General features: G+C 60.3%; 1 protein-coding gene across 7 annotated transcripts in view; it reads right to left on the bottom strand.

The window, feature by feature from the left end:
• Positions 1-27,986, bottom strand: part of LOC139250046 (steroid hormone receptor ERR2-like) — a 294,985-nt gene that overhangs the window by 26,155 nt on the left and 240,844 nt on the right. The window lies entirely within an intron of this gene.

Raw genomic sequence — 27,986 nt, 5'->3', positions numbered from 1 at the left:
GGTAAAGTGCGACATCACCACTGACACCTGGGAGACCCTGGCCGCAGACTGCGCGAGGTGGAGAATGTGCATCCGGGAGGGCGCTGAGCTCTTCGAATCTCAACGCCAAGAGCGTGAAGAGGTCAAGTGCAGGCAGCGGAAGAAGCGTGCAGCAAACCAGCCCAACAGACCCATTCCCTCGACGATTGTCTGTTCCACCTGTAACAGGGACTGTGGCTCTCGTATTGGACAGTTCAGCCACCGAAGAACTCACTTTAGGAGTGGAAGCAAGTCTTTCTCGATTCCGAGGAACTGCCTTCGATGATGGAGGTCCTGGGTCAGTGGGTCAGTGGGTCCTGGGTCAGTGGGTCAGTGGGTCCTGGGTCAGTGGTCCAGTGGGTTAGTGGGTCATGGGTCAGTGGGTCCTGGGTCAGTTGGTCAGTGGGTCCTGGGTCAGTGGATTAGTAGATCCGTGAGTCCGTGGGTCCTGGGTCAGTGTGTCAGTGGTTCTTGGGTCAGTGGTTCAGTGAGTCAGTGGGTCCTGGGTCAGTGGATCAGTGGGTTAGTGGTTCAGTGGGTCCTGAGACAGTGGGTCCTGGGTCAGTGGTTCAGTGGGTCAGTGGGTCCTGGGTAAGTGGATCCTGGGTCAGTGGGTCAGTGGTCCTGGGTCAGCGGGTCAGTGGGTCCAGTGTCAGTGGTCCTGGGTCAGAGGGTCAGTGGGTCCAGTGTCAGTGGTCCTGGGTCAGTGGGTCAGTGGGTCCTGGGTCAGAGGGTCAGTGGATCAATGGGTCAGTGGGACAGTGGGTCAGTGGGTCCTGGGTCAGTGGATTAGTGGGACATGGGTTAGTGGATCAGTGGGTCCTGTGTCAGTGGGACATGGGTCAGTGGGTCAGAGGGTCAGTTGGTCATTGGTTCCTGGGTCAGTGGGTCAGTGGGTCCTGGCTCCTGGGTCAGTGGGTCCTGGGTCAGTAGGTCAGTGGGTCAGTGGGGCATGGGTCAGTGGGTCCGGCTTCAGTGGGTCAGTGGGTCCTGGGTCCTGGGTCAGTGGGTCCTGTGTCAGTGGGTCCTGGGTCAGTGGGTCCTGGGTCAGTGGGTCAGTGGGTCAGTGGGTCAGTGGGTCCTGTGTCAGTAGGTCCTGTGTCAGTGGGTCTTGGGTCAGTGGGTCCTGGGTCAGTGGGTCCTGGGTCAGTGGGTCCTGTGGCAGTGGGTCCTGGGTCAGTGGGTCAGTGGGTCCTGGGTCAGTGGGTCAGTGGGTCCTGGGTCAGAGGGTCCTCGGTCATTGAGTCAGTGGGTCCTAGGTGAGTGGGGCAGTGGGTCAGTGGGTCCTGGGACAGTTGGTCAGTGGGTCAATGGGTCCTGGGTCAGTGGGTCAGTGGGTCCTGGGTCAGTGGGTCAATGTCAGTGGGTCCTGGGTCAGTGGGTCAGTGGGTCAGTGGCTCAGTGGGTCCATGGTCAGAGGGTCCTCCATCAATGGGTCAGTGGGTCTGTAGGTCAGAGGGTCCTCGGTCATTGAGTGAGTGGGTCCTAGGTGAGTGGGTCAGTGGGTCCTGGCTCAGTGGGCCCTGGGTCATTGGGTCATCAGTTCCCGGGACAGTGCGTCAGTGGGTCAGGGTATCATGGGTCAGCAGTAGGCCTGGTTCAGTGGGTCCTGGTCAGTGGGTAAGTGGGTCAGTGGGTCCTGGGTCAGTGGGTCAGTGGGTCCTGGGTCAGTGGGTCCTGTGGGTCCTGGGTCAGTGGGTAAGTGGGTCAGTGGGTCCTGGGTCAGTGGGTCAGTGGGTCCTGGGTCAGTGGGTCCTGGGTCCCTGGTCTGGGTCAGTGTGACAGTGGGACCTGGTTCATTGGGTCAGCGGACCATGGGTCACTGGGTCTGGGTCAGTGGATCCAGGGTCAGTGGATCCAGGGTCAGTGGGTCTTGTGTCAGTGGGTCCTGGTTCATTGCATCAGTGCGTCAGTGGGTCAGTGGGTCTTGTGTCAGTGGGTCAGTGGGTCTTGGGTCAGTGGGTCCTGGGTCAATGGGTCAGTGGGTCCTGGGTCAGAGGGTCCTCGGTCATTGAGTCAGTGGGTCCTAGGTGAGTGGGGCAGTGGGTCAGTGGGTCCTGGGACAGTTGGTCAGTGGGTCAATGGGTCCTGGGTCAGTGGGTCAGTGGGTCAGTGGGTCATGGGTCAGAGGGTCGGTGGGTCTGTGGGTCAGTGGCTCAGTGGGTCCATGGTCAGAGGGTCCTCCATCAATGGGTCAGTGGGTCTTGTGTCAGTGGGTCCTGGTTCATTGCATCAGTGGGTCAGTGGGTCAGTGGGTCTTGGGTCAGTGGGTCCTGGGTCAATGGGTCAGTGTGTCCTGGATCATTGGGTGCTGGGTCAGTGGGTCAGTGGGTCAATGGCTACTGAGCCCTAGGTCAGTGGGTCAGTGGGTCCTGGATCATTGGCCCTGGGTCAGTGGGTCCTGGGTCAGTGAGTCAGTGGGTCCAGGGTCAGTGGGTCCTGGGTCAGTGGGTCAGTGGGTCCTGTGTCAGTGGATCAGTGGGCGAGTGGGTCAGTGGGTCCTGGGTCAGTGGGTCCTGGGTCAGTAGGTCAGTAGGTCAGTGGGGTCCTGGGACAGTGGGTCAGTGGGTCCTGGATCAGTGGGTCAGTGGGTCCTGGGTCAGTGGGTCATGGATCAGTGGGTCAGTGGGTCAGTGTGTCAGTGGGTCAGTGTGTCAGTGGGTCCTTGGTCAGTGGGTCCCGGGTCAGTGGGACCTGGTTCAGTTGGTCAATGCGTCAGTCGGTCCAGAGTCACTGGATCAGTGGGTCCTGGGTCAGTGGCTCAGCAGGTCCTAGGTCAGTGGGTCAGTGGCTCCTGGGTCAAAGTGTCCTCAGTCAGCAGGTCCTGGATCATTGCGTCAGCAGGACCTGGGTCAGTGGGTCAGTGGGTTCTGAGTCATTGGGTTAGCAGGTCCCCGGGTAGTGGGTCAGTGGGTCAGGAGATCATGGGTCAGCGGGTCTGCTCAGTGGGTCCTGATCAGTTGGTCAGTGGGTACTGGGTCAGTGGGTCCTGGGTCAGTCGTCAGTGGGTCCCGCATCCTGCGTCAGCAGGCCATAGGTCACTGGGTCCTGGGTCATTGCATTCTGGTTCAGTGGGTCCTGGGTCAGTGGGTCCTGGGTCAGTGGGTTCTGGGTCAGTGGGTCAGTGAATCCTGGCTCAATGACTCAGTGGTTCAGTGGGTCAGTGACTCTTTAGTCAGTTGGTCTTGGGTCTGTGGTTCAGTGGGTCCTCGGTCAGTGAGTCCTGGATCAGTGGCTCAGTGGATCCTGGCTCAATGACTCAGTGGTTCAGTGGTTCAGTGGGTCAGTGGATTAGTGGGTCATGGGTCGGTGGGTCAGTGGGTGAGTGGATCCTGAGTCAGTGGGTCAGTGGGTCCTTGGCCAGTGGGTCCTGGGTCAGTGGGTCAGTCGATCCTGGGTCAGTGGGTCAGTGGATCCTGGGTCAGTGGGTCAGTGGGTCAGGAGATTGTGGGTCAGCGAGTCGTGGTTCAGCAGGCCTGGTTCAGTGGGTCCTGCCCAGTTGGTCAGTGGGTTCTTGTTCAGTGCGTCCTGGGTCAGTGGGTCAGTGGGTCCTGGGTCAGTGGGTCCTGGGTCAGTGGGTCAGTGGGTCCTGGGTCAGTGGGTCCTGGGTCAGTGGGTCAGTGGGTCCTGGGTCAGTGGGTCCTGGGTCAGTGGTTCAGTGGGTCCTGGGTCAGTGGGTCCTGGGTCAGTGGTTCAGTGGGTCCTGGGTCAGTGGGTTCTGGGTCAGTGGGTCCTGGGTCAGTGGGTCAGTGGGTCCTGGGTCAGTGGGTCCTGGGTCAGTGTGTCAGTGGGTCCTGTGTCAGTGGGTCCAGAGTCAGTGGGTTAGTAGTCTTGGGTCAGTGGGTCCTGGGTCAGTGGTTCAGTGGGTCCTGGATCAGTGGGTCAGTGAGTCCTGGGCCAGTGGGCCCTGGGTCAGTGGGTCTGTGGATCCTGGGTCCTGGGTCAGTGGGTTCTGGGTCAGTGGGTCAGTGGATCCTGGGCCAGTGGGTCCTGGGTCAGTGGGTCAGTGGATCCTGGGTCAGTGGGTCAGTGGATCGTGAGTCAGTGAGTCAGTGGGTCCTGTGTCAGTGGGTCAGTGCATCCTGGGTCAGTGGGTCCGTGGGTCCTGGGTCAGTGGGTCCTGGGTCAGTGGGTCAGTCGATCCTGGGTCAGTGGGTCAATGGATCCTAGGTCAGTGGGTCAGTGGGTCAGGAGATTGTGGGTCAGCGAGTCATGGTTCAGCAGGCCTGGTTCAGTGGGTCCTGCTCAGTTGGTCAGTGGGTTCTGGTTCAGTGCGTCCTGGGTCAGTGGGTCAGTGGGTCCTGGGTCAGTGGGTCAGTGGGTCCTGGGTCAGTGGGTCCTGGGTCAGTGGTTCAGTGGGTCCTGGATCAGTGGGTCAGTGAGTCCTGGGTCAGTGGGCCCTGGGTCAGTGTGTCAGTGGGACCTATGTCAGTGGGTCCAAGGTCAGTGCGTCAGTAGTCTTGGGTCAGTGGGTCCTGAGTCAGTGGTTCAGTGGGTCCTGAATCAGTGGGTCAGTGGGTCCTGGGTCAGTGGGTCTCTGGGTCCTGGGTCAGTGGCTCCTGGGTCAGAGGCTCCTGGGTCAGTGGCTCAGTGGATCCTGAGTCATTGGGTCAGCAGGTCCTGGGTCAGTGGGTCAGTGGGTCAGGAAATTGTGGGTCAGCGAGTCGTGGTTCAGCAGGCCTGGTTCAGTGGGTCCTGGTCAGTTGGTCAGTGGGTTCTGGTTCAGTGCATCCTGGGTCAGTGGGTCAGTGGGTCAATGGGTCCTGGGTCAGTGGGTCCTGGGTCAGTGTGTCAGTGGGTCCTGTGTCAGTGGGTCCAGGGTCAGTGGGTCAGTAGTCTTGGGTCAGTGGGTCCTGGGTCAGTGGGTCGGTGGATCCTGGGTCAGTGGTTCAGTGGGTCCTTCGTCAGTGGGTCAGTGGATCCTGAGTCATTGGGTCAGTGGGTCCTGGGTCAGTGGGTCAGCGGGTCCTGGGTCAGTGGGTCAGTGGCTCCAGGGTCAGTGGGTCAGTAGTGTTGGGTCAGTGGGTCCTGAGTCAGTGGTTCAGTGGGTCCTGGATCAGTGGGTCAGTGGGTCCTGGGTCAGTGGGTCCTGTGTCAGTGGGTCTGTCGGTCCTGGGTCAGTGGGTCACTGGTTCCTGGGTCAGAGGGTCAGTGGGTCCTGGGTCAGTGGGTCCTGTGTCAGTGGGTCAGTGGAGCCTGGGTCAGGAGATTGTGGGTCAGCGAGTCGTGGTTCAGCAGGCCTGGTTCAGTGGGTCCTGGTCAGTTGTTCATTGGGTTCTGGTTCAGTGCGTCCTGGGTCAGTGGATCAGTGGGTCCTGGGTCAGTGGGTCCTTTGTCAGTGGGTCCAGGGTCAGTTGGTCAGTCGTCTTGGGTCAGTGGGTCCTGGGTCAGTGGTTCAGTGGGTCCTGGATCAGTGGGTCCTGAGTCAGTGGGTCCTGTGTCAGTGTGTCTGTGGGTCCTGGGTCAGTGGGTCACTGGGTCCTGGGTCAGTGGGTCAGTGGGTCAGTGGGTCAGTGGGTCAGTGGATCCTGGGTCAGTGGCTCCTGGGTCAGTGGGTCCTGGGTCAGTGGGTCAGTGGCTCCTGGGTAAGTGGGTCCTCGGTCAGTGGGTCCTGGGTCATTGCGTCAGCAGGTCCTGGATCTGTGGGTCAGTGGGTCCTGGGTCAGTGGGTCATGGATCAGTGGGTCAGTGGGTCAGTGTGTCAGTGGGTCCTTGGTCAGTGGGTCCCGGGTCAGTGGGGCAGAGGGTCCCTGGGTCAGTGGGACCTGGTTCAGTTGGTCAATGTGTCAGTCGGTCCAGAGTCAGTGTGTCAGTGGGTCCTGTGTCAGTGGGTCCAGGGTCAGTGGGTCAGTAGTGTTGGGTCAGTGGGTCCTGGGTCAGTGGGTCAGTGGATCCTGGGTCAGTGGTTCAGTGGGTCCTTCGTCAGTGGGTCAGTGAATCCTGGGTCATTGGGTCAGTGGGTCCTGGGTCAGTGGGTCAGCGGGTCCTGGGTCAGTGGGTCAGTGGCTCCAGGGTCAGTGGGTCAGTAGTGTTGGGTCAGTGGGTCCTGAGTCAGTGGGTCAGTGGGTCCTGGGTCAGTGGGTCAGTGGAGCCTGGGTCAGGAGATTGTGGGTCAGCGAGTCGTGGTTCAGCAGGCCTCGTTCAGTGGGTCCTGGTCAGTTGTTCATTGGGTTCTGGTTCAGTGGGTCATGGATCAGTGGGTCAGTGGGTCAGTGTGTCAGTGGGTCCTTGGTCAGTGGGTCCCGGGTCAGTGGGGCAGAGGGTCCCTGGGTCAGTGGGACCTGGTTCAGTTGGTCAATGTGTCAGTCGGTCCAGAGTCACTGGATCAGTGGGTCCTGGGTCAGTGGCTCAGCAGGTCCTAGGTCAGTGGGTCAGTGGCTCCTGGGTCAAAGTGTCCTCAGTCAGCAGGTCCTGGATCATTGCGTCAGCAGGACCTGGGTCAGTGGGTCAGTGGGTTCTGAGTCATTGGGTTAGCAGGTCCCCGGGTAGTGGGTCAGTGGGTCAGTGAGTTCTGAGTCATTGGGTTAGCAGGTCCCCGGGTAGTGGGTCAGTGGGTCAGGAGATCATGGGTCAGTGAGTCGTGGGTCAGCGGGCCTACTCAGTGGGTCCTGATCAGTTGGTCAGTGGGTACTGGGTCAGTGGGTCCTGGGTCGGTCGTCAGTGGGTCCCGCATCCTGCGTCAGCAGGCCATAGGTCACTGGGTCCTGGGTCATTGCATTCTGGTTCAGTGGGTCCAGGGTCAAGTGGATCAGTGGGTCCTGCGACAGTGGGTTTGTGGGTCAGCAGGTCACTGCATCTTGAGTCAGTGGGTCAGTGGGTCCTGGGTCAGTGGGTCTTGGGTCAGTAGGTCAATGGGTCCTGGGTCAGTGTGTCAGTGGATCCCGGGTCAGTGGATTAGTGGGTCCTGCGTCAGTGGGTCAGTGGGTCCTGGGTCAGTGGGTCAGTGGGTCCTGGGTCGGTGGATCCTCAGTTGGAGGGTCCTCGGTCGGTGGGTCCCTGGGACACGGAGCTAGTGGGTCAGTGGGTCAATGGGTCAGTGGATCCTGTGTCAGTGGGTCCTTGGTCAGTGATTCCTGGGTCAGTGGGTCAGTGGGTCCTGTGTCAGTGGGTCCTTGGTCAAGTGGGTCAGTGGGTCCTGGGTCAGTGGATCAGTGGGTCAGTGGATTCTGGATGAGTCGGTCATTCGGTGAGTGGCTCATTGGGCCAGTGGGTCGTGGGTCAGCGGGTCAGTGGGTCAGTGGGTCAGTGGGTCCTGGGTCATTGGGTCAGTGGGTCAGTGGGTCCTGGGCCAGAGGGTCAGTGGGTCAGTGGGTCCTGGGTCAGTGGGACCGCAGGTCAGTGGATCCTGCGTCAGTGGGTCCTTGGTCCATGGGTCAGTGGGTCAGTGGTTCCTGGGTCAGTGGGTCATTGGTTCAGTGGGTCAGTGGGTCCTGGGTCAGAGGGTCAGCGGGTCCTGGGTCAGTGGGTCAGCGGGTTCTGGATCATTGGGTCCTGGGTCAGCAGGTCAGTGGGTCCTGGGTCAGTGGGTTAGCGGGTCCTGGGTCAATGGTCCTGGGTTAGCGGGTCCTGGGTCAGTGGCTCAGTGGGTCATTCGGTCAGTGGGTCATTGGTTCCTGGGTCAGTGGGTCAGTGGGTTAGTGTATCCTGGGTCAGAGGGTCAGTGGGTCAGTGGGTCAGTGGGCCCTGGCTCAGTGGGCCCTGGGTCAGTTGCTCAGTGGGTCAGTAGGTCCTGCGTCAGTGTGTCCTGGGTTCGTGGGTCCTGGGTTGGTGGGTTCTCGGTCAGTGGGTCCTGGGTCACGGGTCCAGTCGGTCAGTGGATCCTGGCTCAGTGGGTCAATGGCTCAGTGGATTCTGGGTCGGTGGGTCCTGGGTCGGTGGGTCCTTGGTCAGTGGGTCCTGGGTCTGTGCCCCAGTGGGTCCTGGTTCAGTGGGTTAGTGGGTCAGTGGGTCAGTAGGTCAGTGGTTCAGTGGGTCATTGGTCAGTGGATCAGTGGGTCAGTTGCTCAGCGGGTCCTGGGTCAGTTGCTCAGTGGGTCAGTGGATCCTGGGTCAGTGTGTCCTGGGTCATTGTTTCAGTGGTCAGTAGTTCTTGCGTCAGTGGGTCCTGGGTCAGTGGGTCCTGGGTCAGTGGGTCCTGGGTCAGTTGATCAGTGGGTCCATGGGTCCTGTGTCAGTGCGTCGTGGGTCAGTGCGTCAGTGGGTTCTGCGCAGTGGGTCCTGGGTCAATGTGGGTTCTGGGTCAGTGGGTCCTGGGTCAGTGGGTCCTGGTTCAGTGGGTCCTGGGTCAGTGGGTCAGTGTGTCCTGGGTCCTTGGGTCAGTGGATCATGGGGTCGAGGGTCAGTGGATCAGTGGAACTGTTGATCAGTGGGTCAGTTGCTCTGGGTCAGTGGTTCAGTAGATCCTGCAACATTGGGTCCTTGGTCAGTGGGTCCTGGGTCAGTGAGTGCTGGTCAGTGGGTCCTCGGTCAGTGGGTCAGTGGGTCAGTGGATCCTGGGTCAGTGGGTCCTGGGTCAGTTGCTCAGTGGGTCAATGGGTCAGTGGGTCAGTTGGTCCTGGGTCAGTGGGTCATTCGGTCAGTGGGTCATTCAGTCAGTTTATCACTGGGTCAGTGGGTCACTGGGTCCTGGGTCGGCAGGTCATTGTGTCAGTGGGTCAGTGGGTCCTGGGTCAGTGGGTCAGTGGGTCAATGGGTCTTGGCTCCATGGGTCATTGAGTGCTGGGTCAGTGGGTCCTGGGTCAGTGGGTCAGTGGGTCAATGGGTCTTGGCTCCATGGGTCATTGAGTGCTGGGCCAGTGGTTCCTGGGCCAGTGGGTCAGTGGTTCAGTGGGTCCTTGTTCAGTTAGTCCTGGGTCAGTGGGTCCTGGGTCAGTTGGTCAGCGGTTCAGTGGGTCAGTGGATCCTGCGTCAGTGGGTCAGTGGGTCCTGTCAACGTGACCTGGGTCAATGGGTCGTGGATCAGTTAGCCCTGGGTCTGTGGGCCCTGGGTCAGTGAGTCCTGGGTCAGAGGGTCAGTGGGTCAGTGGGTCCGTTGGTCAGTGGGTCAGTGGGTCCTGGGTCAGTGGCTCAGTGGGTCATTCGGTCATTGGGTCCTGGGTCAGTGGGTTAGTGTGTCCTGGGTCAGGGGGTCAGCGGGTCAGTGTATCCTGGGTCAGGAGGTCAGTGGGTAAGTGGGTCCTGGGTCAGCGGGCCCTGGGTCAGTTGCTCAGTGGGTCAGTGGATCCTGGGTCAGTGTATCCTGGGTCAGTGGGTCATTCGGTCAGTGGGCCATTTGGTCAGTTAATCATTGGATTAGTGGATCAGTAGGTCAGTGGGTCACTGGTTTCTGGGTCGGTGGGGCATTGTGTCAGTGGGTCAGTGGAACAGTGGGTCAGTGGGTCAGTAGGTCAGTGGGTCAGTGGGTCCTGCATCAGTGCGTCCTGGGTCAGTACATACTGTGTCAGCGGGTCAGTGGGTCAGTGGGTCAGTAGGTCCTGGGTCAGTGGGTCCTGGGTCAGTGGTTCAATGGGTGCTGGGTATGTGGGTCAGTGGATCCTGGGTCAATGTGTCAGTATGTCATTGGTCAGTGGGTTTTGGGTCGGTGGGTCCTCGGTCAGTGGGTCCTGGGGTCAGTCGGTCGGTGGGTCCTGGCTCAGTGGGTCAATGGCTCAGTGGGTCCTGGGTCAGTGGGTCCTGGGTCAGTGCCCCAGTGGGTCCTGGTTCAGTGGGTTAGTGGGTCAGTGGGTCAGTAGGTCAGTGGTTCAGTGGTTCATTGGTCAGTGGATCAGTGGGTCAGTTGCTCAGCGGGTCCTGGGTCATTTGCTCAGTGGGTCAGTGGGTTCTGGGTCAGTGGGTTCTGGGGCAGTGGGTCCTGGGTCAGCGGGTCCTGGGTCAGCGGGTCCTGGGTCAGTGGATCAGTGGGTCAGTGGATTCTGGATGAGTCGGTCATTCGGTGAGTGGCTCATTGGGCCAGTGGGTCGTGGGTCAGCGGGTCAGTGGGTCAGTGGGTCTTGGGTCAGTGGGTCCTGGGTCAGAGGGTCAGTGGGTCAGTGGGTCCTGGGTCAGTGGGTCCGCAGGTCAGTGGATCCTGCGTCAATGGGTCCTTGGTCCATGGGTCAGTGGGTCGGTGGTTCCTGGGTCAGTGGGTCATTGGGTCAGTGTGTCTTGGGTCTGTGGATTAGTGGGTGAGTGGGTCAGTGGTTAAGTGGGTCCTTGGTCAGTGGATCAGTGGGTCAGGGGGTCCTGGGTCAGAGGGTCAGCGGGTCCTGGGTCATGGGTCAGTGGGTCCTGGGTCAGTGGGTCCTGGGACAGTTCGTCAGTGTGTCTGTGGATCCTGGATCATTGGGTCCTGGGTCAGCAGGTCAGTGGGTCCTGGGTCAGTGGGTCCTGGGTTAGCGGGTCCTGGGTCAATGGTCCTGGGTTAACGGGTCCTGGCTCACTGGATCAGTAGGTCAGTGGGTCAGTGGATCCTGCGTCAGTAGGTCCTGGGTCAACTAATCAGTGGGTCAGTGGGTCCTGCATCAGCAGGTCAATGGGTCCTGCATCAGTGGGTCAGTGGATCCTGGGTCAGAGGGTCAGTGGGTCCTGGGTCAGTGGATCATTGGGTCAATGGCTCAATGGGTCTGCGGGTCCTGGGTCAGTGGCTCAGTGGGTCATTCGGTCAGTAGGTCATTGGGTCCTGGGTCAGGGGGTCAGTGGGTCAGTGGGTCAGTGGGTCAGTGGGCCCTGGGTCAGTGTGTCCTGGGTTCGTGGGTCCTGGGTTGGTGGGTTCTCGGTCAGTGGGTCCTGGGTCACGGGTCCAGTCGGTCAGTGGTTTTGGCTCATTGCTCAATGGCTCAGTGGGTCCTGGGTCGGTGGGTCCTTGGTCGGTGGGTCCTCAGTCAGAGGGTCCTCGGTTGGTGGGTCCTGGGTCACGGGGCCAGTGGGTCAGTGGGTCAGTGGGTCAATGGGTCAGTAGGTCCTGGGTCAGTGGGTCCTGGGTCAGTGGTTCAATGGGTGCTGGGTATGTGGGTCAGTGGATCCTGGGTCAATGTGACAGTATGTCATTGGTCAGTGGGTTTTGGGTCGGTGGGTCCTCGGTCAGTGGGTCCTGGGGTCAGTCGGTCGGTGGGTCCTGGCTCAGTGGGTCAATGGCTCCGTGGGTCCTGGGTCAGTGGGTCAGTGGGTCATTCGGTCATTGGGCCATTTGGTCAGTTAATCATTGGATTAGTGGATCAGTAGGTCAGTGGGTCACTGGTTTCTGGGTCGGTGGGGCATTGTGTCAGTGGGTCAGTGGAACAGTGGGTCAGTGGGTCAGTAGGTCAGTGGGTCAGTGGGTCCTGCGTCAGTGCGTCCTGGGTCAGTACGTACTGTGTCAGCGGGTCAGTGGGTCAGTGGGTCAGTAGGTCCTGGGTCAGTGGGTCCTGGGTCAGTGGTTCAATGGGTGCTGGGTATGTGGGGCAGTGGATCCTGGGTCAATGTGTCAGTATGTCATTGGTCAGTGTGTTTTGGGTCGGTGGGTCCTCGGTCAGTGGGTCCTGGGGTCAGTCGGTCGGTGGGTCCTGGCTCAGTGGGTCAATGGCTCAGTGGGTCCTGGGTCAGTGGGTCCTGGGTCAGTGCCCCAGTGGGTCCTGGTTCAGTGGGTTAGTGGGTCAGTGGGTCAGTAGGTCAGTGGTTCAGTGGTTCATTGGTCAGTGGATCAGTGGGTCAGTTGCTCAGCGGGTCCTGGGTCAGTTGCTCAGTGGGTCAGTGGGTTCTGGGTCAGTGGGTTCTGGGGCAGTGGGTCCTGGGTCAGCGGGTCCTGGGTCAGCGGGTCCTGGGTCAGTGGATCAGTGGGTCAGTGGATTCTGGATGAGTCGGTCATTCGGTGAGTGGCTCATTGGGCCAGTGGGTCGTGGGTCAGCGGGTCAGTGGGTCAGTGGGTCTTGGGTCAGTGGGTCCTGGGTCAGAGGGTCAGTGGGTCAGTGGGTCCTGGGTCAGTGGGTCCGCAGGTCAGTGGATCCTGCGTCAATGGGTCCTTGGTCCATGGGTCAGTGGGTCGGTGGTTCCTGGGTCAGTGGGTCATTGGGTCAGTGTGTCTTGGGTCTGTGGATTAGTGGGTGAGTGGGTCAGTGGTTAAGTGGGTCCTTGGTCAGTGGATCAGTGGGTCAGGGGGTCCTGGGTCAGAGGGTCAGCGGGTCCTGGGTCATGGGTCAGTGGGTCCTGGGTCAGTGGGTCCTGGGACATTTCGTCAGTGGGTCAGTGGATCCTGGATCATTGGGTCCTGGGTCAGCAGGTCAGTGGGTCCTGGGTCAGTGGGTCCTGGGTTAGCGGGTCCTGGGTCAATGGTCCTGGGTTAACGGGTCCTGGCTCACTGGATCAGTAGGTCAGTGGGTCAGTGGATCCTGCGTCAGTAGGTCCTGGGTCAACTAATCAGTGGGTCAGTGGGTCCTGCATCAGCAGGTCAATGGGTCCTGCATCAGTGGATCCTGGGTCAGAGGGTCAGTGGGTCCTGGGTCAGTGGATCATTGGGTCAATGGCTCAATGGGTCTGCGGGTCCTGGGTCAGTGGCTCAGTGGGTCATTCGGTCAGTAGGTGATTGGTTCCTGGGTCAGGGGGTCAGTGGGTCAGTGGGTCAGTGGGTCAGTGGGCCCTGGGTCAGTGTGTCCTGGGTTCGTGGGTCCTGGGTTGGTGGGTTCTCGGTCAGTGGGTCCTGGGTCACGGGTCCAGTCGGTCAATGGTTTTGGCTCATTGCTCAATGGCTCAGTGGGTCCTGGGTCGGTGGGTCCTGGGTCGGTGGGTCCTCAGTCAGAGGGTCCTCGGTTGGTGGGTCCTGGGTCACGGGGCCAGTGGGTCAGTGGGTCAGTGGGTCAATGGGTCAGTAGGTCCTGGGTCAGTGGGTCCTGGGTCAGTGGTTCAATGGGTGCTGGGTATGTGGGTCAGTGGATCCTGGGTCAATGTGGGTTTGGGTCGGTGGGTCCTCGGTCAGTGGGTCCTGGGGTCAGTCGGTCGGTGGGTCCTAGCTCAGTGGATCAATGGCTCAGTGGGTCCTGGGTCAGTGGGTCAGTGGATTCTGGATGAGTCGGTCATTCGGTGAGTGGCTCATTGGGCCAGTGGGTCGTGGGTCAGCGGGTCAGTGGGTCAGTGGGTCTTGCGTCAGTGGGTCAGTGGGTCCTGGGTCATTGGGTCAGTGGGTCAGTGGGTCTTGGGTCAGAGGGTCAGTGGGTCAGTGGGTCCTGGGTCAGTGGGACTGCAGGTCAGTGGATCCTGCGTCAGTGGGTCCTTGGTCCATGGGTCAGTGGGTCGGTGGTTCCTGGGTCAGTGGGTCATTGGTTCAGTGGGTCCTTGGTCAGTGGATCAGTGGGTCAGTGGGTCCTGGGTCAGAGGGTCAGCGGGTCCTGGGTCAGTGGGTCAGTGGGTCCTGGGTCAGTGGGTCAGTGGGTCCTGGGTCAGTGGGTCCTGGGACAGTTCGTCAGTGGGTCAGTGGATCCTGGATCATTGGGTCCTGGGTCAGCAGGTCAGTGGGTCCTGGGTCAGTGGGTCCTGCGTCAGTGCATTCTGGGTCAGTACGTACTGTGTCAGTGGGTCAGTGGGTCAGTGGGTCAGTAGGTCCTGGGTCAGTGGGTCCTGGGTCAATGTGTCAGTATGTCATTGGTCAGTGGGTTTTGGGTCGGTGGGTCCTCGGTCAGTGGGTCCTGGGGTCAGTCGGTCGGTGGGTCCTGGCTCAGTGGGTCAATGGCTCAGTGGGTCCTGGGTCAGTGGATCAGTGGGTCAGTGGATTCTGGATGAGTCGGTCATTCGGTGAGTGGCTCATTGGGCCAGTGGGTCGTGGGTCAGCGGGTCAGTGGGTCAGTGGGTCTTGGGTCAGTGGGTCAGTGGGTCCTGGGTCATTGGGTCAGTGGGTCAGTGGGTCCTGGGTCAGTGGGACCGCAGGTCAGTGGATCCTGCGTCAGTGGGTACTTGGTCCATGGGTCAGTGGGTCGGTGGTTCCTGGGTCAGTGGGTCATTGGTTCAGTGGGTCCTTGGTCAGTGGATCAGTGGGTCAGTGGTTCCTGGGTCAGAGGGTCAGCGGGTCCTGGGTCAGTGGGTCAGTGGGTTTTGGGTCAGTGGGTCAGTGGGTCCTGGGTCAGTGGGTCCTGGGACAGTTCGTCAGTGTGTCAGTGGATCCTGGATCATTGGGTCCTGGGTCAGCAGGTCAGTGGGTCCTGGGTCAGCAGGTCAGTGGGTCCTGGGTCAGTGGATCCTGCGTCAGTGCATCCTGGGTCAGTACGTACTGTGTCAGCGGGTCAGTGGGTCAGTGGGTCAGTAGGTCCTGGGTCGGTGGGTCCTCGGTCAGTGGGTCCTGGGTCAGTGGGTCAGTGGGTCATTCGGTCATTGGGCCATTTGGTCAGTTAATCATTGGATTAGTGGATCAGTAGGTCAGTGGGTCACTGGTTTCTGGGTCGGTGGGGCATTGTGTCAGTGGGTCAGTGGAACAGTGGGTCAGTGGGTCAGTAGGTCAGTGGGTCAGTGGGTCCTGCGTCAGTGCGTCCTGGGTCAGTACGTACTGTGTCAGCGGGTCAGTGGGTCAGTGGGTCAGTAGGTCCTGGGTCAGTGGGTCCTGGGTCAGTGGTTCAATGGGTGCTGGGTATGTGGGGCAGTGGATCCTGGGTCAATGTGTCAGTATGTCATTGGTCAGTGTGTTTTGGGTCGGTGGGTCCTCGGTCAGTGGGTCCTGGGGTCAGTCGGTCGGTGGGTCCTGGCTCAGTGGGTCAATGGCTCAGTGGGTCCTGGGTCAGTGGGTCCTGGGTCAGTGCCCCAGTGGGTCCTGGTTCAGTGGGTTAGTGGGTCAGTGGGTCAGTAGGTCAGTGGTTCAGTGGTTCATTGGTCAGTGGATCAGTGGGTCAGTTGCTCAGCGGGTCCTGGGTCAGTTGCTCAGTGGGTCAGTGGGTTCTGGGTCAGTGGGTTCTGGGGCAGTGGGTCCTGGGTCAGCGGGTCCTGGGTCAGCGGGTCCTGGGTCAGTGGATCAGTGGGTCAGTGGATTCTGGATGAGTCGGTCATTCGGTGAGTGGCTCATTGGGCCAGTGGGTCGTGGGTCAGCGGGTCAGTGGGTCAGTGGGTCTTGGGTCAGTGGGTCCTGGGTCAGAGGGTCAGTGGGTCAGTGGGTCCTGGGTCAGTGGGTCCGCAGGTCAGTGGATCCTGCGTCAATGGGTCCTTGGTCCATGGGTCAGTGGGTCGGTGGTTCCTGGGTCAGTGGGTCATTGGGTCAGTGTGTCTTGGGTCTGTGGATTAGTGGGTGAGTGGGTCAGTGGTTAAGTGGGTCCTTGGTCAGTGGATCAGTGGGTCAGGGGGTCCTGGGTCAGAGGGTCAGCGGGTCCTGGGTCATGGGTCAGTGGGTCCTGGGTCAGTGGGTCCTGGGACATTTCGTCAGTGGGTCAGTGGATCCTGGATCATTGGGTCCTGGGTCAGCAGGTCAGTGGGTCCTGGGTCAGTGGGTCCTGGGTTAGCGGGTCCTGGGTCAATGGTCCTGGGTTAACGGGTCCTGGCTCACTGGATCAGTAGGTCAGTGGGTCAGTGGATCCTGCGTCAGTAGGTCCTGGGTCAACTAATCAGTGGGTCAGTGGGTCCTGCATCAGCAGGTCAATGGGTCCTGCATCAGTGGATCCTGGGTCAGAGGGTCAGTGGGTCCTGGGTCAGTGGATCATTGGGTCAATGGCTCAATGGGTCTGCGGGTCCTGGGTCAGTGGCTCAGTGGGTCATTCGGTCAGTAGGTGATTGGTTCCTGGGTCAGGGGGTCAGTGGGTCAGTGGGCCCTGGGTCAGTGTGTCCTGGGTTCGTGGGTCCTGGGTTGGTGGGTTCTCGGTCAGTGGGTCCTGGGTCACGGGTCCAGTCGGTCAATGGTTTTGGCTCATTGCTCAATGGCTCAGTGGGTCCTGGGTCGGTGGGTCCTGGGTCGGTGGGTCCTCAGTCAGAGGGTCCTCGGTTGGTGGGTCCTGGGTCACGGGGCCAGTGGGTCAGTGGGTCAGTGGGTCAATGGGTCAGTAGGTCCTGGGTCAGTGGGTCCTGGGTCAGTGGTTCAATGGGTGCTGGGTATGTGGGTCAGTGGATCCTGGGTCAATGTGGGTTTGGGTCGGTGGGTCCTCGGTCAGTGGGTCCTGGGGTCAGTCGGTCGGTGGGTCCTAGCTCAGTGGGTCAATGGCTCAGTGGGTCCTGGGTCAGTGGGTCAGTGGATTCTGGATGAGTCGGTCATTCGGTGAGTGGCTCATTGGGCCAGTGGGTCGTGGGTCAGCGGGTCAGTGGGTCAGTGGGTCTTGCGTCAGTGGGTCAGTGGGTCCTGGGTCATTGGGTCAGTGGGTCAGTGGGTCTTGGGTCAGAGGGTCAGTGGGTCAGTGGGTCCTGGGTCAGTGGGACTGCAGGTCAGTGGATCCTGCGTCAGTGGGTCCTTGGTCCATGGGTCAGTGGGTCGGTGGTTCCTGGGTCAGTGGGTCATTGGTTCAGTGGGTCCTTGGTCAGTGGATCAGTGGGTCAGTGGGTCCTGGGTCAGAGGGTCAGCGGGTCCTGGGTCAGTGGGTCAGTGGGTCCTGGGTCAGTGGGTCAGTGGGTCCTGGGTCAGTGGGTCCTGGGACAGTTCGTCAGTGGGTCAGTGGATCCTGGATCATTGGGTCCTGGGTCAGCAGGTCAGTGGGTCCTGGGTCAGTGGGTCCTGCGTCAGTGCATTCTGGGTCAGTACGTACTGTGTCAGTGGGTCAGTGGGTCAGTGGGTCAGTAGGTCCTGGGTCAGTGGGTCCTGGGTCAATGTGTCAGTATGTCATTGGTCAGTGGGTTTTGGGTCGGTGGGTCCTCGGTCAGTGGGTCCTGGGGTCAGTCGGTCGGTGGGTCCTGGCTCAGTGGGTCAATGGCTCAGTGGGTCAATGGCTCAGTGGGTCCTGGGTCAGTGGGTCCTGGGTCAGTGCCCCAGTGGGTCCTGGTTCAGTGGGTTAGTGGGTCAGTGGGTCAGTAGGTCAGTGGTTCAGTGGTTCATTGGTCAGTGGATCAGTGGGTCAGTTGCTCAGCGGGTCCTGGGTCAGTTGCTCAGTGGGTCAGTGGGTTCTGGGTCAGTGGGTTCTGGGGCAGTGGGTCCTGGGTCAGCGGGTCCTGGGTCAGCGGGTCCTGGGTCAGTGGATCAGTGGGTCAGTGGATTCTGGATGAGTCGGTCATTCGGTGAGTGGCTCATTGGGCCAGTGGGTCGTGGGTCAGCGGGTCAGTGGGTCAGTGGGTCTTGGGTCAGTGGGTCCTGGGTCAGAGGGTCAGTGGGTCAGTGGGTCCTGGGTCAGTGGGTCCGCAGGTCAGTGGATCCTGCGTCAATGGGTCCTTGGTCCATGGGTCAGTGGGTCGGTGGTTCCTGGGTCAGTGGGTCATTGGGTCAGTGTGTCTTGGGTCTGTGGATTAGTGGGTGAGTGGGTCAGTGGTTAAGTGGGTCCTTGGTCAGTGGATCAGTGGGTCAGGGGGTCCTGGGTCAGAGGGTCAGCGGGTCCTGGGTCATGGGTCAGTGGGTCCTGGGTCAGTGGGTCCTGGGACATTTCGTCAGTGGGTCAGTGGATCCTGGATCATTGGGTCCTGGGTCAGCAGGTCAGTGGGTCCTGGGTCAGTGGGTCCTGGGTTAGCGGGTCCTGGGTCAATGGTCCTGGGTTAACGGGTCCTGGCTCACTGGATCAGTAGGTCAGTGGGTCAGTGGATCCTGCGTCAGTAGGTCCTGGGTCAACTAATCAGTGGGTCAGTGGGTCCTGCATCAGCAGGTCAATGGGTCCTGCATCAGTGGATCCTGGGTCAGAGGGTCAGTGGGTCCTGGGTCAGTGGATCATTGGGTCAATGGCTCAATGGGTCTGCGGGTCCTGGGTCAGTGGCTCAGTGGGTCATTCGGTCAGTAGGTGATTGGTTCCTGGGTCAGGGGGTCAGTGGGTCAGTGGGTCAGTGGGTCAGTGGGCCCTGGGTCAGTGTGTCCTGGGTTCGTGGGTCCTGGGTTGGTGGGTTCTCGGTCAGTGGGTCCTGGGTCACGGGTCCAGTCGGTCAATGGTTTTGGCTCATTGCTCAATGGCTCAGTGGGTCCTGGGTCGGTGGGTCCTGGGTCGGTGGGTCCTCAGTCAGAGGGTCCTCGGTTGGTGGGTCCTGGGTCACGGGGCCAGTGGGTCAGTGGGTCAGTGGGTCAATGGGTCAGTAGGTCCTGGGTCAGTGGGTCCTGGGTCAGTGGTTCAATGGGTGCTGGGTATGTGGGTCAGTGGATCCTGGGTCAATGTGGGTTTGGGTCGGTGGGTCCTCGGTCAGTGGGTCCTGGGGTCAGTCGGTCGGTGGGTCCTAGCTCAGTGGGTCAATGGCTCAGTGGGTCCTGGGTCAGTGGGTCAGTGGATTCTGGATGAGTCGGTCATTCGGTGAGTGGCTCATTGGGCCAGTGGGTCGTGGGTCAGCGGGTCAGTGGGTCAGTGGGTCTTGCGTCAGTGGGTCAGTGGGTCCTGGGTCATTGGGTCAGTGGGTCAGTGGGTCTTGGGTCAGAGGGTCAGTGGGTCAGTGGGTCCTGGGTCAGTGGGACTGCAGGTCAGTGGATCCTGCGTCAGTGGGTCCTTGGTCCATGGGTCAGTGGGTCGGTGGTTCCTGGGTCAGTGGGTCATTGGTTCAGTGGGTCCTTGGTCAGTGGATCAGTGGGTCAGTGGGTCCTGGGTCAGAGGGTCAGCGGGTCCTGGGTCAGTGGGTCAGTGGGTCCTGGGTCAGTGGGTCAGTGGGTCCTGGGTCAGTGGGTCCTGGGACAGTTCGTCAGTGGGTCAGTGGATCCTGGATCATTGGGTCCTGGGTCAGCAGGTCAGTGGGTCCTGGGTCAGTGGGTCCTGCGTCAGTGCATTCTGGGTCAGTACGTACTGTGTCAGTGGGTCAGTGGGTCAGTGGGTCAGTAGGTCCTGGGTCAGTGGGTCCTGGGTCAATGTGTCAGTATGTCATTGGTCAGTGGGTTTTGGGTCGGTGGGTCCTCGGTCAGTGGGTCCTGGGGTCAGTCGGTCGGTGGGTCCTGGCTCAGTGGGTCAATGGCTCAGTGGGTCCTGGGTCAGTGGATCAGTGGGTCAGTGGATTCTGGATGAGTCGGTCATTCGGTGAGTGGCTCATTGGGCCAGTGGGTCGTGGGTCAGCGGGTCAGTGGGTCAGTGGGTCTTGGGTCAGTGGGTCAGTGGGTCCTGGGTCATTGGGTCAGTTGGTCAGTGGGTCCTGGGTCAGAGGGTCAGTGGGTCAGTGGGTCCTGGGTCAGTGGGACCGCAGGTCAGTGGATCCTGCGTCAGTGGGTACTTGGTCCATGGGTCAGTGGGTCGGTGGTTCCTGGGTCAGTGGGTCATTGGTTCAGTGGGTCCTTGGTCAGTGGATCAGTGGGTCAGTGGTTCCTGGGTCAGAGGGTCAGCGGGTCCTGGGTCAGTGGGTCAGTGGGTTTTGGGTCAGTGGGTCAGTGGGTCCTGGGTCAGTGGGTCCTGGGACAGTTCGTCAGTGTGTCAGTGGATCCTGGATCATTGGGTCCTGGGTCAGCAGGTCAGTGGGTCCTGGGTCAGCAGGTCAGTGGGTCCTGGGTCAGTGGATCCTGCGTCAGTGCATCCTGGGTCAGTACGTACTGTGTCAGCGGGTCAGTGGGTCAGTGGGTCAGTGGGTTTTGGGTCAGCAGGTCAGTGGGTCCTGGGTCAGTGGATCTGCGTCAGTGCATCCTGGGTCAGTACGTACTGTGTCAGCGGGTCAGTGGGTCAGTAGGTCCTGGGTCAGTGGGTCCTGGGTCAGTGGTTCAATGGGTGCTGGGTATGTGGGTCAGTGGATCCTGGTTCAATGTGTCAGTATGTCACTGGTCAGTGGGTTTTGGGTCGGTGGGTCCTCGGTCAGTGTGTCCTGGGTCACGGGTCCAGTCGGTCGGTGGGTCCTGGCTCAGTGGGTCAATGGCTCAGTGGGTCCTGGGTCGGTGGGTCCTGGGTCGGTGGATTCTCAGTCGGAGGGTCCTCGGTCGGTGAGTCCCTGGGACACGGAGCCAGTGGGTCAGTGGGTCAATGGGTCAGTGGATCCTGCGTCAGTGGGTCCTTGGTCAGTGATTCCTGGGTCAATGGGTCAGTGAGTCCTGCGTCAGTGGATCCTTGGTCAGTGGATTAGTGGGTCAGTGGTTCAGTGGGTCATTGGTCAGTGGATCAGTGGGTCAGTTGCTCAGCGGGTCCTGGGTCAGTTGCTCAGTGGGTCAGTGGGTTCTGGGTCAGCGGGTCAGTGGGTCAGTGGGTCCTGGGTCAGAGGGTCAGTGGGTCAGTGGGTCTTGGGTCAGTGGGTCAGTGGGTCCTTGGCCAGTGGATCAGTGGGTCAGTGTGTCCTGGGTCAGTGGATCCTGCGTCAGTGGGTCCTTGGTCCATGGGTCAGTGGGTCGGCGGTTCCTGGGTCAGTGGGTCATTGGTTCAGTGGGTCCTTGGTCAGTGGATCAGTGGGTCAGTGGGTCCTGGCTCAGAGGGTCAGCGGGTCCTGGGTCAGTGGGTCAGCGGGTCCTGGGTCAGTGGGTCAGTGGGTCCTGGGTCAGTGGGTCCTGGGACAGTTTGTCAGTGGGTCAGTGGATCCTGGATCATTGGGTCCTGGGTCAGCAGGTCAGTGGGTCCTGGGTCAGTGGGTTAGCGGGTCCTGGGTCAATGGTCCTGGGTTAGCGGGTCCTGGGTCAGTGGCTCAGTGGGTCATTCGGTCAGTGGGTCATTGGGTCCTGGGTCAGTGGGTCAGTGGGTTAGTGTATCCTGGGTCAGAGGGTCAGTGGGTCAGTGGGTCAGTGGGTCAGTGTGTCCTGGGTTCGTGGGTCCTGGGTTGGTGGGTTCTCGGTCAGTGGGTCCTGGGTCACGGGTCCAGTCGGTCAGTGGATCCTGGCTCAGTGGGTCAATGGCTCAGTGGATTCTGGGTCGGTGGGTCCTGGGTCTGTGGGTCCTTGGTCAGTGGGTCCTAGGTCTGTGCCCCAGTGGGTCCTGGTTCAGTGGGTTAGTGGGTCAGTGGGTCAGTAGGTCAGTGGTTCAGTGGGTCATTGGTCAGTGCATCAGTGGGTCAGTTGCTCAGCGGGTCCTGGGTCAGTTGCTCAGTGGGTCAGTGGATCCTGGGTCAGTGTGTCCTGGGTCATTGTTTCAGTGGTCAGTAGTTCCTGCGTCAGTGGGTCCTGGGTCAGTGGGTCCTGGGTCAGTGGGTCCTAGGTCAGTTGATCAGTGGGTCCATGGGTCCTGTGTCAGTGCGTCGTGGGTCAGTGCGTCAGTGGGTTCTGCATCAGTTGGGTCAGTGGGTCCTGGGTCAATGTGGGTTCTGGGTCAGTGGGTCCTGGGTCAGTGGGTCCTGGGTCAGTGGGTCCTGGTTCAGTGGGTCCTGGGTCAGTGGGTCAGTGTGTCCTGGGTCCTTGGGTCAGTGGATCATGGGGTCGAGGGTCAGTGGATCAGTGGAACTGTTGATCAGTGGGTCAGTTGCTCTGGGTCAGTGGTTCAGTAGATCCTGCAACATTGGGTCCTTGGTCAGTGGGTCCTGGGTCAGTGAGTGCTGGTCAGTGGGTCCTCGGTCAGTGGGTCAGTGGGTCAGTGGATCCTGGGTCAGTGGGTCCTGGGTCAGTTGCTCAGTGGGTCAATGGGTCAGTGGGTCAGTTGGTCCTGGGTCAGTGGGTCATTCGGTCAGTGGGTCATTCAGTCAGTTTATCACTGGGTCAGTGGGTCACTGGGTCCTGGGTCGGCAGGTCATTGTGTCAGTGGGTCAGTGGGTCCTGGGTCAGTGGGTCAGTGGGTCAATGGGTCTTGGCTCCATGGGTCATTGAGTGCTGGGTCAGTGGGTCCTGGGTCAGTGGGTCAGTGGGTCAATGGGTCTTGGCTCCATGGGTCATTGAGTGCTGGGCCAGTGGTTCCTGGGCCAGTGGGTCAGTGGTTCAGTGGGTCCTTGTTCAGTTAGTCCTGGGTCAGTGGGTCCTGGGTCAGTTGGTCAGCGGTTCAGTGGGTCAGTGGATCCTGCGTCAGTGGGTCAGTGGGTCCTGGGTCAACGTGACCTGGGTCAATGGGTCGTGGATCAGTGAGCCCTGGGTCTGTGGGCCCTGGGTCAGCGAGTCCTGGGTCAGAGGGTCAGTGGGTCAGTGGGTCCATTGGTCAGTGGGTCAGTGGGTCCATTGGTCAGTGGGTCAGTGGGTCCTGGGTCAATGTGACCTGGGTCAATGGGTCGTGGATCAGTGAGCCCTGGGTCTGTGGGCCCTGGGTCAGTGAGTCCTGGGTCAGAGGGTCAGTGGGTCAGTGGGTCCATTGGTCAGTGGGTCAGTGGGTCCTGGGTCAGTGGCTCAGTGGGTCATTCGGTCATTGGGTCCTGGGTCAGTGGGTTAGTGTGTCCTGGGTCAGGGGGTCAGCGGGTCAGTGTATCCTGGGTCAGGAGGTCAGTGGGTAAGTGGGTCCTGGGTCAGCGGGCCCTGGGTCAGTTGCTCAGTGGGTCAGTGGATCCTGGGTCAGTGTGTCCTGGGTCAGTGGGTCATTCGGTCAGTGGGCCATTTGGTCAGTTAATCATTGGATTAGTGGATCAGTAGGTCACTGGTTTCTGGGTCGGTGGGGCATTGTGTCAGTGGGTCAGTGGAACAGTGGGTCAGTGGGTCAGTAGGTCAGTGGGTCAGTGGGTCCTGCATCAGTGCGTCCTGGGTCAGTACGTACTGTGTCAGCGGGTCAGTGGGTCAGTGGGTCAGTAGGTCCTGGGTCAGTGGGTCCTGGGTCAGTGGTTCAATGGGTGCTGGGTATGTGGGTCAGTGGATCCTGGGTCAATGTGTCAGTATGTCATTGGTCAGTGGGTTTTGGGTCGGTGGGTCCTCGGTCAGTGGGTCCTGGGGTCAGTCGGTCGGTGGGTCCTGGCTCAGTGGGTCAATGGCTCAGTGGGTCCTGGGTCAGTGGGTCCTGGGTCAGTGCCCCAGTGGGTCCTGGTTCAGTGGGCTAGTGGGTCAGTGGGTCAGTAGGTCAGTGGTTCAGTGGTTCATTGGTCAGTGGATCAGTGGGTCAGTGGGTCCGCAGGTCAGTGGATCCTGCGTCAATGGGTCCTTGGTCCATGGGTCAGTGGGTCGGTGGTTCCTGGGTCAGTGGGTCATTGGGTCAGTGTGTCTTGGGTCTGTGGATTAGTGGGTGAGTGGGTCAGTGGTTAAGTGGGTCCTTAGTCAGTGGATCAGTGGGTCAGGGGGTCCTGGGTCAGAGGGTCAGCGGGTCCTGGGTCATGGGTAAGTGGGTCCTGGGTCAGTGGGTCCTGGGACAGTTCGTCAGTGGGTCGGTGGTTCCTGGGTCAGTGGGTCATTGGGTCAGTGTGTCTTGGGTCTGTGGATTAGTGGGTGAGTGGGTCAGTGGTTAAGTGGGTCCTTAGTCAGTGGATCAGTGGGTCAGGAGGTCCTGGGTCAGAGGGTCAGCGGGTCCTGGGTCATGGGTAAGTGGGTCCTGGGTCAGTGGGTCCTGGGACAGTTCGTCAGTGGGTCAGTGGATCCTGGATCATTGGGTCCTGGGTCAGCAGGTCAGTGGGTCCTGGGTCAGTGGGTTAGCGGGTCCTGGGTCAATGGTCCTGGGTTAGCGGGTCTTGGGTCAGTGGCTCAGTGGGTCATTCGGTCAGTGGGTCATTGGGTCCTGGGTCAGTGGGTTAGTGTATCCTGGGTCAGAGGGTCAGTGGGTCAGTGGGTCAGTGGGTCAGTGTGTCCTGGATTCGTGGGTCCTGGGTTGGTGGGTTCTCGGTCAGTGGGTCCTGGGTCACGGGTCCAGTCGGTCAGTGGATCCTGGCTCAGTGGGTCAATGGCTCAGTGGATTCTGGGTCGGTGGGTCCTGGGTCTGTGGGTCCTTGGTCAGTGGGTCCTAGGTCTGTGCCCCAGTGGGTCCTGGTTCAGTGGGTTAGTGGGTCAGTGGGTCAGTAGGTCAGTGGTTCAGTGGGTCATTGGTCAGTGCATCAGTGGGTCAGTTGCTCAGCGGGTCCTGGGTCAGTTGCTCAGTGGGTCAGTGGATCCTGGGTCAGTGTGTCCTGGGTCATTGTTTCAGTGGTCAGTAGTTCCTGCGTCAGTGGGTCCTGGGTCAGTGGGTCCTGGGTCAGTGGGTCCTAGGTCAGTTGATCAGTGGGTCCATGGGTCCTGTGTCAGTGCGTCGTGGGTCAGTGCGTCAGTGGGTTCTGCATCAGTTGGGTCAGTGGGTCCTGGGTCAATGTGGGTTCTGGGTCAGTGGGTCCTGGGTCAGTGGGTCCTGGGTCAGTGGGTCCTGGTTCAGTGGGTCCTGGGTCAGTGGGTCAGTGTGTCCTGGGTCCTTGGGTCAGTGGATCATGGGGTCGAGGGTCAGTGGATCAGTGGAACTGTTGATCAGTGGGTCAGTTGCTCTGGGTCAGTGGTTCAGTAGATCCTGCAACATTGGGTCCTTGGTCAGTGGGTCCTGGGTCAGTGAGTGCTGGTCAGTGGGTCCTCGGTCAGTGGGTCAGTGGGTCAGTGGATCCTGGGTCAGTGGGTCCTGGGTCAGTTGCTCAGTGGGTCAATGGGTCAGTGGGTCAGTTGGTCCTGGGTCAGTGGGTCATTCGGTCAGTGGGTCATTCAGTCAGTTTATCACTGGGTCAGTGGGTCACTGGGTCCTGGGTCGGCAGGTCATTGTGTCAGTGGGTCAGTGGGTCCTGGGTCAGTGGGTCAGTGGGTCAATGGGTCTTGGCTCCATGGGTCATTGAGTGCTGGGCCAGTGGTTCCTGGGCCAGTGGGTCAGTGGTTCAGTGGGTCCTTGTTCAGTTAGTCCTGGGTCAGTGGGTCCTGGGTCAGTTGGTCAGCGGTTCAGTGGGTCAGTGGATCCTGCGTCAGTGGGTCAGTGGGTCCTGGGTCAACGTGACCTGGGTCAATGGGTCGTGGATCAGTGAGCCCTGGGTCTGTGGGCCCTGGGTCAGTGAGTCCTGGGTCAGAGGGTCAGTGGGTCAGTGGGTCCATTGGTCAGTGGGTCAGTGGGTCCTGGGTCAACGTGACCTGGGTCAATGGGTCGTGGATCAGTGAGCCCTGGGTCTGTGGGCCCTGGGTCAGTGAGTCCTGGGTCAGAGGGTCAGTGGGTCAGTGGGTCCATTGGTCAGTGGGTCAGTGGGTCCTGGGTCAGTGGCTCAGTGGGTCATTCGGTCATTGGGTCCTGGGTCAGTGGGTTAGTGTGTCCTGGGTCAGGAGGTCAGTGGGTAAGTGGGTCCTGGGTCAGCGGGCCCTGGGTCAGTTGCTCAGTGGGTCAGTGGATCCTGGGTCAGTGTGTCCTGGGTCAGTGGGTCATTCGGTCAGTGGGCCATTTGGTCAGTTAATCATTGGATTAGTGGATCAGTAGGTCAGTGGGTCACTGGTTTCTGGGTCGGTGGGGCATTGTGTCAGTGGGTCAGTGGAACAGTGGGTCAGTGGGTCAGTAGGTCAGTGGGTCAGTGGGTCCTGCATCAGTGCGTCCTGGGTCAGTACGTACTGTGTCAGCGGGTCAGTGGGTCAGTGGGTCAGTAGGTCCTGGGTCAGTGGGTCCTGGGTCAGTGGTTCAATGGGTGCTGGGTATGTGGGTCAGTGGATCCTGGGTCAATGTGTCAGTATGTCATTGGTCAGTGGGTTTTGGGTCGGTGGGTCCTCGGTCAGTGGGTCCTGGGGTCAGTCGGTCGGTGGGTCCTGGCTCAGTGGGTCAATGGCTCAGTGGGTCCTGGGTCAGTGGGTCCTGGGTCAGTGCCCCAGTGGGTCCTGGTTCAGTGGGCTAGTGGGTCAGTGGGTCAGTAGGTCAGTGGTTCAGTGGTTCATTGGTCAGTGGATCAGTGGGTCAGTTGCTCAGCGGGTCCTGGGTCATTTGCTCAGTGGGTCAGTGGGTTCTGGGGCAGTGGGTCCTGGGTCAGCGGGTCCTGGGTCAGTGGGTCCTGGGTCAGTGGATCAGTGGGTCAGTGGATTCTGGATGAGTCGGTCATTCGGTGAGTGGCTCATTGGGCCAGTGGGTCGTGGGTCAGCGGGTCAGTGGGTCAGTGGGTCTTGGGTCAGTGGGTCCTGGGTCAGAGCGTCAGTGGGTCAGTGGGTCCTGGGTCAGTGGGTCCGCAGGTCAGTGGATCCTGCGTCAATGGGTCCTTGGTCCATGGGTCAGTGGGTCGGTGGTTCCTGGGTCAGTGGGTCATTGGGTCAGTGTGTCTTGGGTCTGTGGATTAGTGGGTGAGTGGGTCAGTGGTTAAGTGGGTCCTTGGTCAGTGGATCAGTGGGTCAGGGGGTCCTGGGTCAGAGGGTCAGCGGGTCCTGGGTCATGGGTAAGTGGGTCCTGGGTCAGTGGGTCCTGGGACAGTTCGTCAGTGGGTCAGTGGATCCTGGATCATTGGGTCCTGGGTCAGCAGGTCAGTGGGTCCTGGGTCAGTGGGTCCTGGGTTAGCGGGTCCTGGGTCAATGGTCCTGGGTTAACGTGTCCTGGCTCACTGGATCAGTAGGTCGGTGGGTCAGTGGATCCTGCGTCAGTAGGTCCTGGGTCAACTAATCAGTGGGTCAGTTGGTCCTGCATCAGCAGGTCAATGGGTCCTGCATCAGTGGGTCAGTGGATCCTGGGTCAGAGGGTCAGTGGGTCCTGGGTCAGTGGATCATTGGGTCAATGGCTCAATGGGTCTGCGGGTCCTGGGTCAGTGGCTCAGTAGGTCATTCGGTCAGTAGGTCATTGGGTCCTGGGTCAGGGGGTCAGTGGGTCAGTGGGTCAGTGGGTCAGTGGGTCAGTGGGCCCTGGGTCAGTGTGTCCTGGGTTCGTGGGTCCTGGGTTGGTGGGTTCTCGGTCAGTGGGTCCTGGGTCACGGGTCCAGTCGGTCAGTGGTTTTGGCTCATTGCTCAATGGCTCAGTGGGTCCTGGGTCGGTGGGTCCTGGGTCGGTGGGTCCTCAGTCAGAGGGTCCTCGGTTGGTGGGTCCTGGGTCACGGGGCCAGTGGGTCGGTGGGTCAGTGGGTCAATGGGTCAGTAGGTCCTGGGTCAGTGGGTCCTGGGTCAGTGGTTCAATGGGTGCTGGGTATGTGGGTCAGTGGATCCTGGGTCAATGTGTCAGTATGTCATTGGTCAGTGGGTTTTGGGTCGGTGGGTCCTCGGTCAGTGGGTCCTGGGGTCAGTCGGTCGGTGGGTCCTGGCTCAGTGGGTCAATGGCTCAGTGGGTCCTGGGTCAGTGGGTCAGTGGGTCATTCGGTCAGTGGGCCATTTGGTCAGTTAATCATTGGATTAGTGGATCAGTAGGTCAGTGGGTCACTGGTTTCTGGGTCGGTGGGGCATTGTGTCAGTGGGTCAGTGGAACAGTGGGTCAGTGGGTCAGTAGGTCAGTGGGTCAGTGGGTCCTGCGTCAGTGCGTCCTGGGTCAGTACGTACTGTGTCAGCGGGTCAGTGGGTCAGTGGGTCAGTAGGTCCTGGGTCAGTGGGTCCTGGGTCAGTGGTTCAATGGGTGCTGGGTATGTGGGGCAGTGGATCCTGGGTCAATGTGTCAGTATGTCATTGGTCAGTGTGTTTTGGGTCGGTGGGTCCTCGGTCAGTGGGTCCTGGGGTCAGTCGGTCGGTGGGTCCTGGCTCAGTGGGTCAATGGCTCAGTGGGTCCTGGGACAGTGGGTCCTGGGTCAGTGCCCCAGTGGGTCCTGGTTCAGTGGGTTAGTGGGTCAGTGGGTCAGTAGGTCAGTGGTTCAGTGGGTCATTGGTCAGTGGATCAGTGGGTCAGTTGCTCAGCGGGTCCTGGGTAATTTGCTCAGTGTGTCAGTGGGTTCTGGGTCAGTGGGTTCTGGGTCAGTGGGTTCTGGGGCAGTGGGTCCTGGGTCAGCGGGTCCTGGGTCAGCGGGTCCTGGGTCAGTGGATCAGTGGGTCAGTGGATTCTGGATGAGTCGGACATTCGGTGAGTGGCTCATTGGGCCAGTGGGTCGTGGGTCAGCGGGTCAGTGGGTCAGTGGGTCTTGGGTCAGTGGGTCCTGGGTCAGAGGGTCAGTGGGTCAGTGGGTCCTGGGTCAGTGAGTCTGCAGGTCAGTGGATCCTGCATCAATGGGTCCTTGGTCCATGGGTCAGTGGGTCGGTGGTTCCTGGGTCAGTGGGTCATTGGGTCAGTGTGTCTTGGGTCTGTGGATTAGTG

This window comes from Pristiophorus japonicus, unplaced genomic scaffold (assembly GCF_044704955.1).
Source record: "Pristiophorus japonicus isolate sPriJap1 unplaced genomic scaffold, sPriJap1.hap1 HAP1_SCAFFOLD_340, whole genome shotgun sequence".
NCBI lineage: Eukaryota > Metazoa > Chordata > Chondrichthyes > Pristiophoridae > Pristiophorus > Pristiophorus japonicus.
This window is presented reverse-complemented; position numbering and strand designations above follow the sequence as displayed.